At 34.1% G+C, this 23,527-nt stretch overlaps 1 protein-coding gene and 1 long non-coding RNA gene across 4 annotated transcripts in view; one reads left to right on the forward strand and one right to left on the reverse strand.

Annotated features, from left to right (window-relative positions):
- Positions 1-23,527, reverse strand: part of CDH19 (cadherin 19) — a 95,736-nt gene that overhangs the window by 62,449 nt on the left and 9,760 nt on the right. Inside the window, exon 2 of one of the 2 annotated variants that reach the window (XM_042839966.1) lies at positions 5,012-5,080. The exons of the other annotated variant lie outside the window; for it this stretch is intronic. The gene's annotated coding sequence lies outside the window, so the exon portion shown is untranslated. The remainder of the gene's footprint in view (positions 1-5,011; positions 5,081-23,527) is intronic. 2 annotated transcript variants of the gene reach the window in all.
- LOC122172008 lies at positions 6,565-20,735 on the forward strand. 2 transcript variants are annotated; one of them, XR_006172149.1, is made up of 3 exons: positions 6,565-6,607; positions 10,990-11,064; positions 20,237-20,735. It is a non-coding gene; the product is annotated as an uncharacterized LOC122172008 (long non-coding RNA). The 2 variants fall into 2 exon arrangements; XR_006172148.1 differs by lacking the exon at positions 20,237-20,735 and adding an exon at positions 15,329-15,405.

Consider the following 23,527-nt stretch of genomic DNA (forward strand, 5'->3'; position numbering starts at 1 on the left):
CTACTGTATAATATATAAAATTGTCAGCATGTTTTATTGCAAATTAGTGTCTTCATTTCACCATCTCTATACAGTCTCAGTTTCCTAGTGAAGTAAATACTTGAAATACTTGTTTAGATCTTTAATGTCATCAATCTTGTCTGCATTTCTTATGGAGAAAGTAGAAATTTTCAGAATTGTAGAATCCTAGAATCACAGAACATTGAGGTTGGAAAATAAATTTAAGATTATCAAGTACAACTATCAACCCATCACCACCATTCCCAATAAATTTAAATCCCATTATTTTTAACTATATTACTGAAAACAGTACGTAATGGCATATGACATTCTAAATTCTGCTTTCAAATATGCTCTAGACCTGACCTGGAAACACAATTCTCAGTATAGTCCCCTGCATAGCTCTGTGTTAATTGGAAAAATAGTCTCATATACTGGAGTATATCAATACAATCATCAATTAATTAGCTTTATTGTCAATGACCTATTGGCTTGACTTTGGAAAAATTAATGACTCAGTGTGTGATCCATAAGTTAACTTCAAGCTTCTTAGGAACATCTTGAAAGCAAACAATCACAATCTTCTAGCTTAGTATAATGACATCATTCTGTTCTATTTCTAACGAAGTTTTGTGTAAAAATAACACCCCATGTCTTTGGAATTGCCAGACTTTGTTTGGACTCACCTTGAATATAATTTTTATTTGCTTGCACATTAAAAAAATTGTATAATATATAATATCAGATGATTTTCTCAGTGGTCTGCAAAAGAGTATAAGGACACTGCCTGGATGTGTGGGGATGAGATCAAGAAAGTCAAGACACAGTAAAAGGTAAACTTGACAAGGAATGCAAAGAATATAAGAAGAAAAAAGAAGGTAAAAAGAAAAGAAGAAATACAAGGGAACTACCTTGAAAGAGAATACTAAATGGAGTGCAACTACTCTGATAAATAAAATAAGAGAACAAAATGGAGAAAGCTGAGGTAATCAAATATTTTTTTTGCCTCATGACTTCCCTGTCAGTCATTGTTCCCACAACACTCAAGTCTATCACATCTTCGAAGAACCTCAAGGCAGGGAATGAGAGAATGAAGTCCCACAGTGAGTGAAGACCAACTTTAAGACAACCTAATAATAAATTTATATAAGTCTATGGGACACAATGAGATGCATCACAAGATCCTGAGGGAACTTGCTTAGGTGGTTTCCAAGCAACTCTATCATACTTAAAAAATCATGACAGTCAGAACAATCTCAAGGGACTGGAAAACGGGAAATGCCACTGTCATTATTTTTTTTTTTTAAAGGGTAGAAAGGAAAACCTGGGGACCTGCAGACCGATCAGCCTAATGTCTGGGAAGATTATAGAACTGATCCTCCTGGGAGCTTTGTTAATGTACATAATAGACATGGAGCTGATTCAAGACAGTCGACATGACACGACCAAGGAAAAATCATGCCTGATCAATCTGGTGGCCTTCTATGATGGAGTTACAATAAGTGCAGACAAGTAACTGACATCATCTGTAAAGCCTTTGGCACAGTCCCGCAGAACATTCTTGTCTCTAAAATGAAGAGAGATGGATTTGAAGGGTGGACTCTGGTGAATAAAGAATTGGATGGATGACCACGTCCAGAGAATGTGTAGAATGAGCTACCACTCAGGATTAAAATGCTGCATAGAGGAGAGGAGGCATGGGATAATAGCACAAGTCCTAAAATTACTGGCATAAGATGACACCAGAGATGATCATTTCCAAAGGAATTTAACCTGTTAAGATGGACAAGGATGAAAGAATAGTGTATGTAGTGCATTTGGATGCAACGTGGACATTCAGACCAATGAAGATAGAGGAAGGTACAACAAACATTAAAAAAGTAATAAAGTCCATCAGTGAGGAGGAAGACAAGATCTGTAACAACATGTTGCTCCTGTCAGTGAAGGGCTGGGGATGCTGAAGATTCACTGTAAAATTTCCTTTAAACCACACTGAAGCAATTGACCGCATCAGTTTTAAGGGCACTGTACACTTCTGAGCTCTTAACCAAAGAAAAGGGAAGCATACTATGAAGTCTGAGCATATTAATTTTAATAGGACATATTTGAAATACAACCTTCAATAATTGCAACCAATTATTATGTCATTAGACTGCTGAGACTTTAACTATAATATCAAATTTTGATTTTGAATACATGTGTTTGTTTCCCTTTGTTTATAATGATATTTGGAAGTGGCAAATTTAGGGGAATCCAAGAAACCTACTCTTGAACTTGGATACATCAAATTGGTAGCACACATATTCATGTACCACAGACTTGAGATTTTCAACTGAAAAATAATAAATGCTTATGAGTAGCCATTTATAATGTCCTGTTTGGTCTTCTGAACAAAGCAAAAAAGACTTCATGTACACAATATGGATATTAAATGAAATTTGTTTTAGCTATTTGAGAAGAAAATTTAAGAAGATATAAGATATTTGGTTTTGCATCTCTTGCTGGAGTAAAGTATGCAGTCTGCATGTAAGAAAAAGTAAACTTTGTGAATGTAGTAAAGAATAAGTTGACAATGATAAAAAAAAAAAGTTCTTCAAAGTACAAAATTCAAATAATACATAACAATAACAAGTTGAAAGAAAAATTATTTACTCCCAGTTCATAAAACCTACATGGTGGAGATATTAACAACATTAAAATATTCTTTAACAGAGTAAATAAATTCAGCTTGTAGACTGGTGATGACATTTCAAGTGGAAGTTAGATGATTATGTCCCCAAAAGCCCAACAATTGCATAATAGAAATTTTTAATCATTAAACATTTCTTAATTAATTTCTCCAATTAAATATTTACAGTATGTAAAGTATACATCAATCAGACTAGTTTAAAAAAGTCATCTTCAACAAAATCAAAAATAGAATTTACAGTATAATATCAATACATTAAACAAGATTGTAGTTTTTTTTCATCTTATTTATCTAGTAACCCAAAATTTGCATACCACAGCTTAGCACATTTTTTAATTTAAAATTACACAATTACTTTTAGAATAAGCAATATATAAGGGAATGTAGGATTTTTTTTTTTTAAATAATTAGTGAGTATTAAAGTTAATGTACCTATTACGAGGAACAATATTCATTCTCTAGAGGTCAATGATTGACATTTTATATTCAGTCACATTTGGTCTCATGTTCTTTTTTGCTTCTGAGGCCAACATACTGGCACAAACCAACTCATTCTTTACTGCTGCTTCTTAACCACTTGATATTATTTCATAAATCCTTCAATCTATTAGAAAAATATATGCAGTCTTGATATAATTCTGTTGAAATTAGGGGCACAGCTCAAGAAATAAATTCAACTGTATGTGTTAACCACTAGGTTAATGATATTATTGGTTTTACATACTATGTGCAGTAATGTCTAGGAGACTCTAAAAGCAATTAATTGTGTTAGGAAATGTACAGAGAAAAGAGTAAGTTTCTTTGTCATAAAAAGAATGTAAACTTAAAAAAAAAAAAAAAGAATTTTTCTTGCTCTTTTAAATGATTATATCTGATATTCATCAAAAAAAATTCATTATTTGTATCTGATCTGTTCATTTTAAGCATAACTAGGAAAACAACAAGAAAATGGATTCTTCTATCAACATTAATAAAAAGCTTGCGAAAGTCTTTACTTTTGCAACAGAGCACTTCAAGTACAATGTATTAATCTGTGAATTGTCCAGTGTATGTGAAAAGGTGAGATTTTAAAAGAGTCTATATTTGTAGAAGACTATGAATCTTCTTAGTGACTCAAGCAAGTCAGAAACAGGAAAAAAATCTGAAATCTTTCCATTTTACCAATTAGAAAATGTAGAAATAAGTACAAACAAAAACTAGATGCTTAGAGTTTCCTGGATTTTTTTTTAATTGAAAAAAGAATGTTTATCTGTATTTGTGTTCAGTTATTGATTAACTCAAATGTTTTTTCTTGTCTTTAAGGACAAATAGAAATTAGCTAGGCCAGTTATACTTGCAGAATACATGTAAAAAAAAAGTAAGACCTACTTAGTCTTAATAAGCAGTAAGAAGCAGTTGATTAGGAGAACTATTCACTCCAACAAATTTATCCAGAATGAGAGGAGTAAACAATTATAACCTAAGAGTCAAGCATACAAAAAAGAAACAAAATAAGCTACTGAGTAAAACAGAATTTTATGAAATATAACTTGGTATTAAACTGAGGGTTGAAAGCAGGAAATTATTTTTAAATATGGCACCAAATTAAGAAACAGTTGGTATTTGTGAAGAACAGATGTTAAGGATCATTATAGTAACCACTGGTGATATTGTATCTTATAATAAGCAACATATTAACACAAAATAGTGTAGGAGGAAAACTAAACCTGTGGTGAAAATATTCTCATTTTTTGGGGTGAAAAAGTGTCTTGATTAATGTTGAGATCTTAAAAATACATCAATACCTTAAATCATCTAACAAAGTCATGGTCTTCCCATTAAAAAAGAAAGGAGAAATTAGCACGCTTTGTGCAGAAAAGGAGCCTTAGTGGTAAGTAAGAAAGTTCATTATACTTCGAATAAGACTAAAGTGTACACAGTGGGAGTCAAGTTTTATTGTGGCGTGCTAAGTGGGAAGGAGCTTCTCACATTTACAATGGAGCAGATGACAAATGTCATTATTGTGATCAATATCAGTACGCAGGTTATGTGCACATTTGGACAGTACAAACGTATCATAAGAGATGTCACAGCCTGCTGCTAGCCAACCAAAGAAAAGTACTACTTTTCCTATAGCCTACTGCAAACATATTGTTTTAGAATCAGTGGGCCATTCAATAGATATGTCAAAGAAACAACATGAAAAGTTAAAGTAGTTGATGATCTACCTCATAGCGCATATAACAAATGAAGCAATACGAAATTACATGTTAGGAAAAAAATGCACAAACAAAACATGCAGAGAAACTTCAGAGGAAAAAAAAAAATAGTGTTCTTTCTCACCTCAGTTACACTGGAGTAGATCCAAGGATTATGTTGTTGCTTCTTTCTCTGGAATTAAAATCTAGAACACTATAACCAATTAAAAACAACTTATGAGAAAGATTCTCCTCCTTCTTCTCTTTTATTTTATTTTTTACTTTTAGTACTGATGTTTAGTTGGTTGGTGGTTTTTTTTGTTTGCTTGTTTGTTTTGTTTTTGTCTTTTTACCACCTGTTTACAAAATTTTTAGGGAGAACATTGTTTTTCAAGCTACTTTTAGTAGCAATAATTTAAATAGGTTAGCATGTCAGATAGACAAGGAGCCTGGGATAACCAGATTCAAAACTAGAATCTACTGCAACAAAATACACACAGGTAAAACAACGCCACTGAACTACTCCCAGTTTACATGTACAACCTTATTAATGTGCATTTTTGTGTAGGGCTTTAGCCCATTTTATTTCTCTGGGATTTAAAATAGCTTCTGCAGCCTGTACTTGACTTGGTAGTCAAGTAGACTTGGTTTGTGTTTTCATATTACTGCTTATTATATTTTATTTGTTCCTTTCCACTTTCTATTTAAGAAATTGATTCTGCAAGAATAATAATAAAAAAAAACACAGAAGGGGAAAGAATTATATAATGCAATTCATACAAAAGTGCTGTAAGTGGCTCATTTAGATATAGTTTTGACATATGGGCCAGATTAAGACTTTAAATAGTGCAATACATCTTTTAATGCAAAAGAAAAAGTATAAATCGGACTCAATCAATGAATGGAGAATGTAAAAGATATACTGGAAAAGTTATAAATTGCTTACTAAAATAAACCAGCAAAATTAATAGGTAATGAATCTTGTAGCTCGCTGTCATGTTCTCTTAGCCACAACATGCTTATACCCAGTTATTTTACTTACTGAAGTCGCGTGAGTGAACACTGATGAGGATAATTGTAAAGCTTTTTAAATTCCCAATAAAGAAATAAATCAGAACTTTGTATAAAAAGCATCTTGATTCTTCCATCCCAATGTATTCATGCCTGGCTGCCTTATTCTGAAACAAGGCATCTATTGACAAGCACTTAACCCTCAAGGTGAGGGGATAGCTTCTGCAGATGGATGCAGAATGTCCAAGATCCTATCAATATTAATATTACCTTAGATTTAATAAATCTTTTATTTACTTTTTTTTTTTTTTTTTTTTTTTTTTTTTTTTTTAATCTGGTTTCTTCCATAACTACATTTCTGTTTGTTTCTTCTACTTTCTTTCTTGATCACTACGTATACTTGGTACTTTCTGACTATTATTTTATCATTTAAGTCAACACTGATTTCAAGGTTGTCTAAATGCCCTCATAAAATGCCCTACAAAATACCTTCTTGTCATGGTTCTATGTTTTTGTTTTTGTTTTGTTTTTTTTTTTATGGTTTCAGTATTCCACATCAAAACATCATGTAGTGCACGGGGCATTAAAGTGTCACTGCCCCAATTCCAAGTACCTATCCCTGTACATTACAGCAGTCACGGGATCTGGCCCTTCCGGGTGGGGGGGGCGCTCTCTTGCTGCCTGGCAGTGGGTGCTGGAGGTGCTTTCCTAGCCGTTCCAAGCTTTTCAGGTTTGAATCGGTCCCGGGAACTCTCTCTCTCTCATCTTGTCTGATTTATTAATCTCAATTTCAATTAAATTGTATATATTGTGTTATTTTGTATTCCGATATTATAGTAAAATAAGTTTTCCTCCATAGATTGTTGCCGCTGCTCTTTTCCTCCCTTCCTTCCTTCCCATTTTTTGTGGGACTGGGGTGGGGGGGGGGAGGGCAGAGGCCCTGTTGCCCCTGTCACGGACATAGATTGATCTGATCAACTCTGTGACACTTCTCTACGTCCTCAAATGTTTTCAGCTTCTTTTCCCTGTGAGTTCTTTATTTGTGCATTTTAAAAACTTTTGAAAATGGTCATACAATGATATTTTAAAGGACAGGAGAAAAAGACAGAAATTAAATCAATTGAATTGAAACTCTAATGCAACCTATATTCAAACTGCAAACTACGATTAAAAGGGTCCTTAGTCTAATATTCAGTAACTGATGGAGGAGGTCTCTGCAGAGAGGAACTGTGGACTCTGGTGTTCAGTAAGCTTCTGATGACAATAGACATTGATATCCTTCTTCAAAACATTTCAAGTTTCACGAACAGATCTTTTCACTAAGATTCTCTAAAGCAGAAATAGGGAAGATTGAGAAATCCGTCCACTTAGGTTTATTTCTTTTATTATAACTGCAGAAACCTGAAATGTTCTCTCTGTATTTAATCATAACACATTTACTTGTGTTATCTTGTTTTGGTCACATTTTAACATATGAAGCAAAAGTGCCTTTCTTTGTTTGTTCTGGGAGCAACCCAACCATAACAAAAAAATAGGTTTGGGCTTTCACAGTCTCAGGGATAAGTAGTGTAACAATTTAGATACAAGTTGGCAGCATGGAAAATATGATAGCGAGCAATCTTTAAATTGAGAGTGAGCTGTTTGAAATTTTAAATTAAATGAAAATATCATGATAAAGGCAACACTCCAGGAATATGATAGGTAAATAAGTAAAGAACATTATATCTGAATGCTGTTAAATCACAAATGAAATAAGAGCATATTATAGATAGGGCAATTTTTCCACAGGGCTGATAAAAAGCTTATGATATAGAATATTTTGAAATACCTGCACAGCTATTGTGGTGTTTTATAAAGACATTAATTATGGCAAGGTAGTATACTACAGTATATAATTTAAAAATGCATAATATTCTAACATCTGCTAAGATTGCAGGTAAAAACAAAAGATATACATGAAAGAGAGTAAAGTGTTCACAGTGATCATCATGGTAGTAAGAATAGATAGATAGATAGATAGATAGATAGATAGATAGATAAACAAACAAGAACCTGATTCTAAGCCTTACAGTGTGAAGTCAGATACCAGGAGTATATACATATATTTTGTCCAACAGTGAGAATATGCAAGTACTATTTCTTTGCTATAAAATAATAGTCACTGGGATAGGAATGATTGACGCAGTTAACAATTTTATGTAATAAGAAAAGGCTTGAGGGTTATAGAGGTCTAGATATGAAATTGAAGTTCTACCATTTTAGAGCAGATTATTTAAACATCTGCCAGTAATGTTTAAGTTCAGTTAAGACTGTCCTTGTGCAAAGGAAAAACATAATAACATGGAAAGGTCCAACCCAGTCGTCATTTCCTATGATTTCAGAGTTCTGGGATCTGGCCAACATAATATCTTTTATTTTAACATAAGAATGTTGCCAAAACAATTTGTTTCAGAAATCAATTTTCAAAACTACAATAATTATCCTCAGCCAGTTCTTCTATTTATTATCTTATTATCCACCACATTGACTCTCAGAGATTGATTTACACCAACTAGATGAAAATCATCTTCAGTTTTCAGTAGTTTTTAAATCCAGTAATTGAAACATGGATCAACCTTTTTCTTTGTTTTGTTTTGTTTTTACTTTATCTCTCTACTCTGAAATCTTTTAAATCTTCTGTTCTGTTCTTGTTCTTGTCTTTTGGAAGCACTCATCAACATCGGATAACCTGGCATCAAAGCTAGTAATGACAGTGATTTTGGTTGGCACTGTTGACTATAGCAGCTGGTCCTCATTTAAAAATCTGAGTTGATTACAACATCTTTTCTAGATCATGAAAATGGTCAAGCAATGGCTGACTTCCACTGTTATGTTTATATCCAATCTCTGCTTTTGAAATTCAGTGAAATAGAATGAGCAATAGTTTTTCTTCCTTCAGAGAATTTATTTGACTTCTGGATTAGTATTCATTTATAAACATCCCTATGGCTTCAGTCCCTGGTCAGATAAGAAATTACACTTTAAGGAACCTGTCAATTAATATACCATTTACTTCTATACAGAATTAATTAACAACGTCAAGCCAACTAAACAAAAGAACGAGCTGCAAAATTTGCTCCACATATTCACATAAATACATATATTTTTACATTAAATATTTGATAGTTAAGTACTGACGTCAGAGTATGAGGCTAACTATTAATATACAGGTTTGTCAATATTAAATAAAAGACATTGTATAACTTCCAAATGCTTGTTTTTCTTGAAGATAAATTGATTGTTCCATTTATAGAATAGTCAAAAGTGCTTTACATCAGCAAAAGTTAATATCATAGACATCTGAGTGAATTTTTACTTCACAGTGAATTATTGTTTGTGTCATCCCAATAGATGTATAACTCCTCTACAGTGTTTTCATTAAGATTTAATAGTTCGTTCCTAATTATTTAGAATCTTTTTTCTTTGCATTTTTTTTTCCAATAGTAGTACTTGCAACTAACTAAAATCATATAATCCAGCGACACATACCGGAATGTTTCTGAACTGTTAGCAGAGAAATACTTAGGAAAGAATATCATACAGAGGTTGGAGTACTCTATTTTTCAAGTAGTTGTATAATAAGAAGTAACATGACAGGCAAGGAGGAAGAACCTTGAAGTGGTAGCTACCTGCCTAGAAATGAAAAATTGAGGGAAACGAGTTGAGTGACCTTGCTCTGTCATACGTGTCATACTCCCAGATCAGTGATCAATTCTAGCAGGACACAGGCAATTGCCTTAGTGACCCCAGCTTGCAGTTGCTGGTGGGTGTCAGTTAGTACTGTAAAGAATAAAAAGAAGCAGTGGATTGGTGATAAATAGAAGAGACTGGAGGGGAGGAAAAAAAAAAAAAAGAAAACAGTTTGAAAGAAATCTCCAAACAGTACGAATCCTTGGAGAAGGACTGTTGGCACAGCATGTGCTATATTTCCCAATTTTATTTTCTTTCTCTGTGTGTGTATGTGTAACTTCATGAAACTTCACTCTCATGCTGAAAAATATATTTCACATTAATATCTGGCCTCCTGTGCTTTATGAATTGTAATAATAGGGATGATTCTAATGAAATATTGGATTCAGAGACTTAAATGTTAGAGACTTAAATGTCTCTAATACAAATAACTTAACAGTGAATGAAGAGCAATGCTGTGCAAAGAAAAGGAATGTTGCTTTGCTAATTGAGAAGAGATCATATCAGATACAAGATGAAATAGCCAAACTATTTCATTCTGGGTTTGACTTGATTGTGTTCCTTTTGTACTCCAAAAATCAGACAGAAGTGAATTACTAGCTTTATCTTGAGTTCCTTCATCATCTAATTCATTTTCTGTAGTTTTGATCCAAACCAGAAACCCTGACATATATCTTTAATTTGTGTCCTATTTAAAAATCAAAATGGCAACCAAAGAACATCTAAAGATATGAACATTAAATTGCTTCTTCTGTGAAAATTGAAAAGTAACACAAAATGAGTGATCCAGTTTAACGAATTCTACTGTGATGATAAAATTTTTTGCAAAGATATGAAGATGCAAATTTAGCTATAAATATGCATTAAAAGATGTGACATAAAGATGAAGAAACAAACCTCACACTACTTCTATTACATAGAAATATTTTTGTCCCATGTTTACTTGTGCAAAATCTCATGGGGCAAATTAGTAGAATTTAAAATTCACAAATAAGCCATATTTTAATGTCCAAGATATTAATAGGTTAAGGTCCTAAAATTCTCTTTATTTTCAGTTCTTTTTAACTTGAATCACAAATGTCTGTCTATTTTGTCAGGCTTTTGAACATGATGAATGAAAAAATTTATTTCAACATAAAGAAAATCTTCCCACTTGAACATCTTATATTGAATAAAAAATCTATATAATTGTGCTTGCTCAATATAATCATAAAAAACTGTAGATCCTTATTGGGTTTCTTAAACAAGTAAATATGAATCAGTATGAATGAATGCTATAGTCTGATTCTAAAATGTTCTTATTGGTGATATGTACATTACGTTCTGTCACTGGCTCTTCTCACTAGTGGTTATTCCTTCTTTTTCTACTTTCACTGGATGCAGGCAGCATCATACAGGAGTGTGAGATTATGCCCTCTGCTGAGCAATACGTATGTGCCCTGAATCTATCTGAGCCAGGTATGGGAAAAGATGACAATCTATATTCTTACTGCATTGCCGACGGTACTTGCATCCTCAGCAAGCAGGCACAGGATTTCTAATTTTTCCTCTTTTTTTTTTAAATGACTTTTACTTGTGAGTACTATTATGACATCATGCTCTGTATTAAGTGCTGTGGCAAAATATTTTGTCTTATATAAATGAAAGCAATTGAAATAGATTAGCTGCCAAGACTTTTGGAAATATATACACAAACATAGACATGTACTCTCCATATACGTACACATATGAACACCTATTTATATCTCTAAACTAATGTTCCCAAGCTCTATTACTTCTTCTTGTAAACAGGATTTTCAGATTTCCAGACAAACATCAGTTATTTAAAAACATAGTTTAAAGGCTAAGACCAGTGAATTATGTGGAAGCTGACTGCCATTGTCATGAATACAGACTGTTATCAATGCAAGCAGGCATATGGCTGCATTGACTTTGAGATACACTGCTGGGCTTTTGCACAAATGTAAACCTGTTTTCTCAAGACAAATTGAGTTGCAAATACAATAAACGAAACACTCATTGTATGATACAAACAAATGGTGTCAGGATCTTGCTAAAGAAGTAAAAGCCCCATAAGGTATAGCTTTTGCCTTCCCTGAAATATAGACTCCAAAAACTGAAGGAAAAGTAAAAACCTTTTTCTGGATGAACAGAAGCAGCAACAAAGGTGCAGGGGGAGGGGGGAGGAAAGAGCAAGCCTGCTGTTATGAAGGTTCATTCCCCCCACCCCCACAGAAAAAAAAACAAAACAAACAGTTGTAGGTGTCACCCTGACAAGGGAAGTGGCAAGTGGCCATCTCGGTTCTGTTTGTAACTTCTTTCAGAAAAGTCAAGCTGTTTTTCCCACTCTATTCAGCATGTTTGTGAGTGCTTGATTTGTTCAGAAGACAAAAACGCGCAAGAGCTCAGAACTCAATAGAAGGTCAGAATGGCAATGTCTTTTTCTGGGTCGGGCTTCCTTTTATACCATGACATCTGGTGCTAATACCATAACAAATTAGAGCAATTCAAACCACCAGCAGGGGAAAGAGGGCTTTCTGTTTTTCATATAGCAGAGCTACACATTTGAGGACAGAGTACTGGGGCTCCTAACAACTCAGCATAGCAATAGATTTGTTACACTTGTTTTAGAGTCTGACTACAGCAAATATAATCAGTGATTAAGATAAAGATGTGCATCCTTCAGAACATCTCCCACAAAAGGAAGAGAAGAAATAATCATTCTGATGAGTTTGTGCTTCATTTTCAGCCTGTTAGAACACTAAGCACTAATATAATGGAGGAGGCTCCCTGCAGAAGGCATTGAGTGGCTCCCCTTCCCCCATCTGGCATTTTAATATCTGTGGCTAATGGAATTGCCTTTTTTTCTTTCTGTATTCCAGGAAATAATGACACATATTTTCCTTGTAGATAAGGGCACAGCCTCCTTGGTCTATCTGCCATGTTAAGTAGTTACTAAAAGCAAGTAATTCTGAATATTTGGCCTTTTTTAGCTATATTGTTCATATTCCTCCCCATTTCCTTTGATAATTTAATAGAGGTAAATTTCTTCTACTCCCCACAAATAGGCGAGCTGCACAGTTAATACATCTTCTAGGTACACTAGCTTCAGGCAAAACAGGGTTTTAAACATGTAATCTGTATTTGTTAGTGGTACTCCCTTGAACAGTAAATAATTTGTTGTGTCAAATTGGACTAAATCTCACTTTCAGGGGAATTCTGCAGTTTTTACTGTTAAAATATTTTCTCTGTAAGAATTCAATTTTAATTTTGATCGTATAAGCTTGCTTTACAACACACACCTTGCTGTGATCTTTCATTCAAGCAGAAAAAATGGATCTTGATAAGGCTGAGCAAAATCTTATGTGCAATACCAGGGTCTTTCTCCTTTAATAGAAAATGGTTCACCAGTGTCTTAGCTTCTCATAAATTATGCAATATTAACAGCATAGCACTTGTGAAAACCTCTCCCTTGGGCATATACCTCACTTTCAGTCTGAGACCCTATGCTTGAGCCATATCTCTGACACTCAACTTCTGGGCTGATGGCCTTCAGATGCTGCCTTTCACTTCTGGTACTATTACCTGGACATCAATCTATTGCAGACTCTCTCACAAAATGTAGATTGTTTGACTGACTATGCCACTGCTGTACACTTACTTATAGAGGGCTCCATCAAAGATTTATGACGTAAAAATAAGCTCTTTAAACTAGATCTTTAAGAATACGAGTATCCTTTAAACAGGGCTAATGGCTTGATATGGAAAAACTGCACTCAGTGCACATTGAGGATTGAAGGACTGAAGGGTTTAAGGATTTAAACACTGAGTTCCACTGACACTGTAAAATTAATCCATCACAAATCAAAAACTAACTGTCCTGACTCTACCACTAATAGCAACATCTATATTTTCTGTGGGTTTTTGTTTTGGTTTTGTTTTGTTTTTGTTTTTCTTTCTTTCTTTTATAGCCTTGGAGCAATCCTTAATTTTCCAGAACTGTGATCTCATGAAAATAACATCTATCACTAATTTAGTTCATGGGAGCATGGGGCAAAATTTCCACTCTCTGTGTATTAGCTATTATCTACTAGTGTTTTCTCATTACATCATCTGCTTGCAGACATGATGCTGTTTTGCCAGCACAACCCTTGATACTTCAGGGCATCAGTCATCAAAAAGATCAACAGCATTTTAAAAATCTTTTTGGACACTGGAAAATGTTTCCCCATCATCTAGATTGCTAGAAAAAAATATTTCAGCACTGGTTACCAGGAAGAATTCAGATACCCTTTAAGATGGAAGCCACACTATGGAGAGATTATTACTTGTAGAAACTGCAATTTGAAACACGGTTATTTACACTGTTATTTTGTTGTTGTTCTGCTTTGTTTATCTGCTTTTTATGGAAATTGATAGAATTTCTAAAAGATGAATGCAAGACTGCCCTGATGGAATTTTATTGTAAATCCCCACTTTATAGCATAATTTTAGGTGCTAACCTATAAAACTACCAGAGCAGATATATGAGACCTGATTAACAGAAATCACATAAGTTTTTATACAAACAAACAAACAAACAAACAGTAACAGCAAAATCCACAATCAATGTCAGTAAAGCTAAACAAACACTTTTGCCTTTGAATATAATCTAATCATGCCAGGGTAGTATCTTGTCAGAATAAGTCATACTGAGCATGCTCTGAAATATAAAGATAAAACATGAGCTTACACAGATATGACCTTTTTATCCCTTCATCAGTGCAAACGGTCACACCATCAATAGTACTTTAGAAGGCAATATATTTATATTTCAACATATGGGATTAGTATGGTGAAATATCTGATTTATGAACAATTATGTAGTTTATTCAGAATTTGGCAAACACCAGTAGATTAATGGATTTTGAAAGTGTACTATGGTTTCAGCTTGGTAAAACTCTTTGTTGAGGAGGTTATACTTTATTTAGTCCAATATTTATCATAACCAGTAGTTAATTTCAAATGAAATCTAAAAACAAATGCTATGGCTTCCAGTGATCATTTCAGTCTAAGGAAAATAATCTTAACATAGTTCATATGGTATATTCATTCATTTACATATCTTACTTCTCTGGAAGTACTCATATAACCTCAGTTTAGGATCAATGTCAACAGAAATGTAAGTGGAGCTTTAAGAGAGTTGCATTTCACAGAACATATTTTTACCTAGAGGCGTTTACTTGATTCCTGGAAATAATTAATGTCAGTGGGTCCTGAGGAGAGAAACAAAACTATCTAGGGTCTTCTTCATGATAAATCATTTATGACTTTTGACAGTAGCATTTTCCTTGGAGAAACAATGTTTTAGGATACTTGTTTTGTGTATTTATTTCACATTATGAATGACGTTCATTTTACTTATGCTACAAAGAAACCTACCTCTTCTTGAACATGCTGACAGAATGTGAATCACATTCAAGGCTGATAAGCATTTCTGTTAAAACTCATGTCAAACAAGATAACATTTTATTGAGTTCTTTCATCCATCCTTTCTCCTACCTATTCCCCTTTTAAAATGCTTCATAATTAATGTAAAACTGTAATGTTATTTATTATATTAGTTAGTAATGTTAGTTAGGACAGAGAAGGAGCTTGTGACATGATCAATATCATCACACTTTTCCTACAGGGATGAACCAAATTAACTATGAAAAGTACTTTCTACTTTCTCTTTTTACAGCCTTCCACCTTCAAATCTGAAGACAATGAACAGAAACTGCAATGTGAACTTATAATAAAAAGATATGACTGTCAATATTCAAGATTGTCAACCTGAGTAGTTTATTACAACCAGTAAAACAGAAGATGAGCCTAGGGGGACCATGCCAAGGTTGGGGGTGAGGCCAACAGCTCAGCTCAGCTCAAGTGCACCTACATCAATGGACACAGCGTGGGCAAGAGAATTCTCTCTCACCAAATTCTCTCTAATTTGACTAGGACAGTCAAATTTTCTCATCTCTAGTGAAGGGAAACACATCTGCCTGAACAGGTTTTTCTAATCATTTGCTGTAAACAATGACAATAATGGTTATTAAACTGAATTTCACAGAGAAGAAAAAAAAATTATCTGTTATTCTTTGTTCTGCATGTGCAAAGTAGCAGTCATACACTGTCCTCACAACAGTAGTCTGGCACAAAAACAGCTTAGTTTTGCAGTAGGCTTACAGCCAAACATTTTGTGCAGGCTAACAATAGAAAATGATTTCATAGGCAGAGGGTCTGCCCTGAGCTCATCCGGAGGCTTGAAGACATTCACACAAGCTTTCTGTTCCACTTGGTCCTTTCTCTCTTGTGCCCTTCATTAACATCCAGAACACAAATCTTCTTGACAAAATTTGATGCTTATATGAAGCTCTGTCTTGCCTGCTGCTGACAGATTTCCAGTGTCTTTAAGTACTTAGCTAAAATCTCTCTAACAAAAATTGGCATTCTTAGACATGATGTAATCAGTACACCCCACAATTGCAAAATGGGATAAAAATATGGTAAATACTAAAAAATAAAATAGACGAATTGATTTTCTGTATTCGAGGGCATACTACGTATTAATGATATAACTTTTAGATTTTAGGTGAATAGAATGGAAGTGCTGCGTGTCATAAAGAACACCACAAAAGTTTTAGTTTTCACCTGACAACACACAAAGGTGGAAGCAGTTGTCAGACAGGTTGTATTCTTCAGACCTGACCCGTGAGGTGCTGCTGAAAGAGATTTTCTTGCTTATTCCAAGAAAATTAATATGAAAACTAAATTTCACAGCAGTTAAAGCACTTAGACACTCTATATTCAAATGATACCTGAAAGAAACTGCTTCTTCCATATCATGTAGACCTTTTTTTTTTTTTTTTTTTTTTTTTTGTATATATTATTTTTTTTTTTTTATATTTTTTTAAACTTTTTTTTTTTTTTTTTTGTTTTGCCTCCTCTAACACTGTGAGAGTTGTGCACTGCCCACTTCACGACAAGGCTTCAAAGGAAATTTCTCATTGATTTCTCTGGGACATAGGCAGTCATTTGCTATGTCTGATGTGTTTAGGCCTCTCAAGTAAAAGGAGAACTTTTCCCAAATAATAAATAGCAATGGTTAGATGAATAGATAAATAGATAGGTAGATAGATAGATAGATAGACAGATAAATGGCAATGTAATATTTTTTGAGATTAACTATTAAATAAAAGAAGTACCTAATAAACATTTTTTCTCCAAAGTTCTACATTCTTTTTATGGCCTCAAGTTGTGCCAGGGTAAGTTTAGGTTGGATATTGGGAAAAACTTCTTTACAGAAAGGATTGTTAAGTATTGGAATGGGCACCCCAGAGAGGTAGTTGTGTGTTTAAAAATTGTTTGGCTGTGGTGCTCAGTTGAGTTGAGTTAGCTCTCAGTTGTTACAGTTGTTACAGTTAGGGTAGTACAGTTAGGTTGTGGTTGGACTTGATAATCTTGAAGGTCTTTTCCAGCCTGAGCAATTCTATGATTCTATAATTCTATGATTCTATGATTAAATAGTCGCTTTACTTAGTTGTGGCTTTGTTGTAGTAGTTGTTTGTTTGGTTTGTTTCAATTCTACATTTTCAGCAAAGAGGAAGTATGATACATGCCCTTTTAAATAAGAAGTTGAACCTCCCCATATACTTCTAGTTGTAGTAGTTAAAGCTATGATAATTTAATAATAATATTTCAAAGGCATCACTTGCTTACAAGTGTCATGAATTTGGTTAAATCTATAAAAAGAAGGAAGAGTTAGCAGCAAACTATATCACAGGATCTCACAGTAAGTTGTATCTAAATTTTTTCCTGTCTGCTTCAGTAACAGATTGAAAGAAAGTTTGAGACCATACTAGCCATCTTAAATGTATTCCTAACACAGACTTGATATTTTGTCTTGATATGTGGGTTTGTTTTTATCTCCTCAGATTTTCAAAACTATCCTGTAAGGCTTATTTGGAAATTCTGTCTCTTCTTTCTCTTTTCTTTATATTTCTCCTAAGAAGGAAAAGGCAAACTCTGATAGCATACTAGCTTTTCCTTTCTAAGTTTTCCTTTCACTATACTGCTTGTTTTTCTCTCTTCTCCATTTCTAATTTTTTTTTTTAGCTCAACCTCTTTTTCAAATTACTCTGCATGTTTTTTGTATATTCATATCTCCTTTTACACAGTTAATTCAAAAGCATTTCTAATGTTATTTATAGCAACAGTTCATGCTACGTCTTTGGAATTACTGTGAAACAAACAGGTAGTGTGGTTTTTTTCACAAATTTCTTGATACAATGTCTGTTTTCTACTGAAAATCTAAATGATTTTTAAGATACAATGTCCCAGTTTCCTCACTTTTATTGAACACTATTAGACAGAATCAGTGATGAACATACAGAGTAGAAGGTACCAACTGTGATAACTAGCTTTAGGGACTTAGAAACACCCCCTGAAAAATGTGTAATCTGGCCTCTGGTGTATCTCAGAGGGAAAAATAAATTCCAAGGTAAGTGAAAAAGAAAATGAAAAAGAAAGGAGCTGTCTGGATGGCCCTTTTTACACCTCTATCACAAATATGCTAAATAAATTAAGAAAGCATATGTGTTTTAGTTCTATTGACAAGGAGAGGAAAAACTTGATTTAAACACATTTTATCTAGTCGTTTTTTTTCAAAGTAGGTTAGCATCTCAGATATGGATATGATTCTTGGCACAAGAATGAAAAAAATGTCATAGATCTAATTAATCAGTTTCTTGAACACTGCAGGACTATTGTGCAAGGTTTTATAGTTTCAGTCTCATAAACAGTAAGCTTTCCAGTACTGCATATAGACATTCTCTCTCTGCATGAGGTGCATAACATGTGAACTTCTGCCAGTGACTCTGATGGTTCTGATGTCCAGGCCCCCTATGTCTCGGAAATAAGGTTTATTGCCTTCCCCAGGCATCTTAAGTGACTCTGACTGAGAATTAAATTTTTTCATCTTCACATTTTATGATTTCAAGGGTATGTGGCAGATACACATATTATACATATGGGCATTTCGGTCAGACTTTGCTGCCAGACTACGTGAGAAGTAGCAGACAAAAGCAGTATATAACAAAACACACTTCACTGCCTTAGTGATCCTGTTGCTCTGAAGTGCTCCAGGATACTTTTTGGCAGCATACTCTGATGTATCCTGTGTATTTCAAAGGTTCTTTAAAGAAGCATTTCTTATACTAGTACTCTCTCTCTTGTCATGGCTGGTCATATAGTTAAACCAGAGTAGCATTCTATCTTCTCTGTACCTCAAGACCATAGCATCCAAAATGCATAAATCAATTACTGTCTTTTATAAAGAAAGATTGTGAATTTTGCCTCTTTATCTTATTTCTATATTAATAGAAGTTAATAAAAGTGTTTTTGCCATTCTGAGTCTTATAGATTTTCACTCCTCAAGTTCTAGCCTTACAAAATATGTATTTCCTCTGAGACATATGCTGTAATTGTACCTTTGGGAGCAAACTGACACTCAAAGGCATCACCACTGCCTGATGGGAACACATACATGCTGATTTCTTTGTTCCTGGGACAAAAAAGATTTGTTTCAGCTTCTCTTTGCTAACAGGGGCTTCCAGATTTGAAGAAACATTCAATGATTTATCATAAAATCCACTAGCTGGAAGAGAAACTTAATGCTAGAAATCACATTCTCGTTTTTTAAACTGACAATAATTAAACAGAGGAATCTTATAATCGATGTTCTGTTGAACTCTGTCTCTGCAACTCTTTAAATTAAGACTCTTTCAAAAATAAATTTTATAGCTCCACCAGATGCTATGTTCACATACTACAATACTAAGTGACAACACAAAGTTCTAAGATATATATAAGAACTGATGGAAAAAATGTCACCTTTGCAATTCAGAAGGTTAGATTAAGTGACTATAAAGTCTAATCCAATGGCTGGAAATTGATGACAGAATAAGATGCCTTGCTATCTCTTTTTAACTTGGTCAGTCTTACCTTTAATGAGAGCTATAAAAGAGACTGCAGAAGAAGCTGTACAGACCACAGAAAGAAACACTTGTTTGGAGATAATCCAAGCTGCTACTGAGATTGAAGTAGTTTTGCAGCGAGACTAATAGCTGTAATGTTAAGATACCGTTACTGAAAATATAGTGTATGTAAGAAGAAATGTTTTAAATTCATCCAGATTTCTTTCCACTATTAATTCTTAGCTTGTTACAATTTTTAGTTGCATAAATTTATCTTAGTCCCTCCTGACTTCCATAAGTACCTATTTTTAAGTATGTGAACTGATTTAAGTATGTTTAACTGATTCAGTATGTGAACGGATTTCTTCTTTCAGGATGACATCATAGTTTTCTCTGTGCATGTGTCTTTTCTGTGTGTGTTTGTGCCTAATATAGCTCTCACTTACGAGTAAGCAATTGAAATACTACTTATTTCTGCGAAGGATTGTCCTTTATAAAAAACAACTTTTATACAAGAGAAAATATATTTACGTTGGAAATAGGGACAGCATTTGTACTCAATACATTCATCACTGCTTTTGCTGGTCATTTTGGCAAAGCTGAGAGAACGTTGACTTTTTTTTCTATCCTCAAAGGGTAGAGGACCTCAGAAGGAGGAATCCCAGCAACCATTCAACTGCAGAAGATCTCTTGGAAACCCATATTTCCCTAAACCTGAGGAAAACAATTTTTTAATGTGAATGTTGCCCTGAGGAGAGTTAAAGCAAACAAAACTGTACAACTGCACATAATTCGTATGTTAAGAAGATTAATTTTCTGGAACAACATGGTAACTGGCAAATCAGAATCACTATGCTGAGCTACTATTTTCATCACAAGTAAAAGCAAAAACCGAGAGCAGTTGATGCAGTTGGAGTGCTATCAGTGGAGAATGCAAATCTACTTCTTATATTACTAATTTACTTTGTATTCATGATTTAGAATTTTCTGATGAATCTTTCTGTCACATCATCCATCACAGACTGTCACTAGAGAGACGGAAGATAGAAAAATTAAAAACCTGCTTGTTACTGTAAGCTAAACAGCATGAACAACATCCATCAAAGACAGAAAAATGGTAAATAAAAAAGTGCTAGCCAGAATCAAGAGACTAGTGATGATTTTTTTTTCTTTAACATTAATTAAAATGCTCTAAATGCTTTCATTTGCTCAATATTTATTGCTATTTCTTTTGTTATGGATCGAAAACTGAAAATGCTGATAAATTAATTATAAAGGTCTGTAATTTTGCTCTTGGTTTTATAAATACATTTACATATACTGCTGAAATACCATTTTTCATTTTTGAATTAGCAGAGATGCATCCTATATTGGCTGTTACGAAATATGTCTCAAGACAAGGCATCTGTAATTAGGAGAGGACAGATACTGCATGGAGAATCTGTTACAAGGCTAGCTACTGCCTGTGAAACTCTTTTCATTGATTCAGTAGGCTTTAAATCACACTACAGATAATTTTTTGTATACCCTCAAATCATAAATAACTGAGCTCTTACAAACCAACCAATACAGCAGTTTACTCATTAAGAAGTAGATTGAATACCAGTCTGTTTCCAAACTAGAGCTAATGCATTCACACCCCAAAATTATACAAAATCAAAATATACACCAGAATCACTTTTCTTTGTAGATAAAATTGTAATGTGTAACATTTATGATAGCCGTCCTACTGAGCGTTAGAAATGCAAGAAGTGGTAAGAATGTAAAGGCTGGACCTTGCAACATAACCATGGGGAGAAATGTCTAACAAAGGCAACCCAGCTGTGTACAAAAAATTCAAAAATCCTTGCTGAGACCCAATTCATGTAGTTCTACCTAGTGATTTCACCAATAAAGCTAAGGGGAATGGATAGAACCTCTTTTAGCTGCAGGGGAAGAAAAAAAGAAGCATTTTTGAGGAAATTCATGATGAAAGCACAGACGAAAGAGAGTTAGGAGGCTTGTGGAAAGTGAGTTAAAATCAAATAGTCTGTCAAAAGCTTAGCATGGGCAGATGTTAATGAAAAGCAGAGGGACTGCCTGAAAACAAAAATTAAGAAACATGCCAGGCAACACTCATTGTAGTCTAGAGCAACGCAATCCACCTACGAAGAGAAGAAAAAACAAATTCATGCAAAATAATATATTTCAAATTAGTTTTTTCACGTAGCAGGAAAAACGTTTGTGTAACAGCACAAGTACCACAATAAACTTTACTTCTAAAGCTAAGAAGTGGTAAAAAAAAAAAAAGCTAATATTTCTTCTATCCCATTATGAGGAGGTAGAAAATGATAGAAGGAAATTTTTAGTAGAGGGTTGATATGCACTGCATTATTCCAATTTTGTGTCAGCAAAGCTCCACTAAAATCCTGTATTATCGTAGTATACAGATAGCCAGCTGTATTACATTTTGCTTGCAGCAAGAGTTCACCTCTCAGCAAAAGTATATTGGTTGCTGGCATAGCATTTTCAGACTCCTACCTCTGCAATTCTGTTTTCTGCAAGGTCAAAAATGATGCCTATGTCTTCTTCATATACTAAAAAACATGGACCCCGTGGGAAATCTCAAGATCCCTGTTTCTCCACTGGGCCATCGGGCTTAGAATGAATATTCATGTATTAACCCTATTTAACTTTGGTCATCTGATTTAGAAGTTGGCAGGCTTTTATGTTCCTTACTGAATGTTAAGTCATCTTTTGACAAATTTATTAATGTACTTAGAGGGTTGGCTCTATTTTAAGTGCTTAAGCTGGATGTATAAAGTTAGACCTTGTGTTAGATCGGTATGTGGTAAAACCACATTAAATTTCTCTGTATCACAGCTGTAGCAGACCAACTCCTTGTAGCTATACAAGAAACTGAGATATTAATAGCTTGCTGCCTCCAAGAGGGAAACAGCAATATCCTTTTTCCTAACCTCAGCTCCTTCCGTACTCCTGCCTACACAACTCAACTCAACCTTGAGACACTGCAAGCACTTTCTGTGTTGTAGACCAACTTGATTAACTAAATTTGAAAAAAAGAGAAAACGAAAGACAATAAAAGCAACTAATTTTCTGTTACTACAGCAATTTGGATGGGCTTATCCACCCTTTTCTTCCACAGACTCTGATGAGAATTTTCCTTCAGTAGCAGACATGACAGAGCAGATGCGAGAGAAAGGGAGATATAGCAAAAAGACTCTCCTCCTGCTACACGTATGAAAATGGGAAGGGGAGTTGGAGAGGAGAGGGAGAAGAGTACGAGTGGAAAGAGAGGGAGATATATCCTTGCAGCAGCAGAGAACAGTTAGGTCTTACTTGTTATCTTTGCTCTGCATCCTGAGAAAGGATTAACCGTTTTTTGATATCAAAATAACTGTTTTTTCCCTCTATGTCAAGAGGTAACATGAAGCAATTCAGTTACATGAGTTAATTTTTGGTTGAGTAACTGCACAGGTCACACGTCAGATTTTTTGTTTAGAGCTTGCATTTCTCAATTTTTAAAACTTTAATTTGACAATAGATAGATGTCTGCATTGTGTTTATGCTTACTCACTAATTCTAAATAATATCTTAAAGAGAAATGTTCCACTGCTTCCCAAAATTAATGGCATTTGCTAGTTTTATTGAAAACTGAGTTTTAGTTCCGTTGTGTTACTGGGGTTACACAAATTCCTAACCTAGTGAGACTTACACAGGCAGCCTGTAGCAAACATATTCATATCATATCCATACACCAGTAAAATAGAAAAAAAGTCTCATTTTGTTGCCTAAAAAAACTTCCCTTCTCTGTCTGAGGTTTGCTTTGTTCATTTCCCTTGTGAATTAGTTTAACTGTGAGAAATTTGGAGGGGCTTTTCTTCCTCTTCCTCTTCCTCTTCCTCTTCCTCTTCCTCTTCCTCTTC

This window comes from Centrocercus urophasianus, unplaced genomic scaffold (assembly GCF_019232065.1).
Source record: "Centrocercus urophasianus isolate 14NV4802_14NV808 unplaced genomic scaffold, USGS_Curo_1.0 seq_11, whole genome shotgun sequence".
NCBI classification, from domain to species: domain Eukaryota; kingdom Metazoa; phylum Chordata; class Aves; order Galliformes; family Phasianidae; genus Centrocercus; species Centrocercus urophasianus.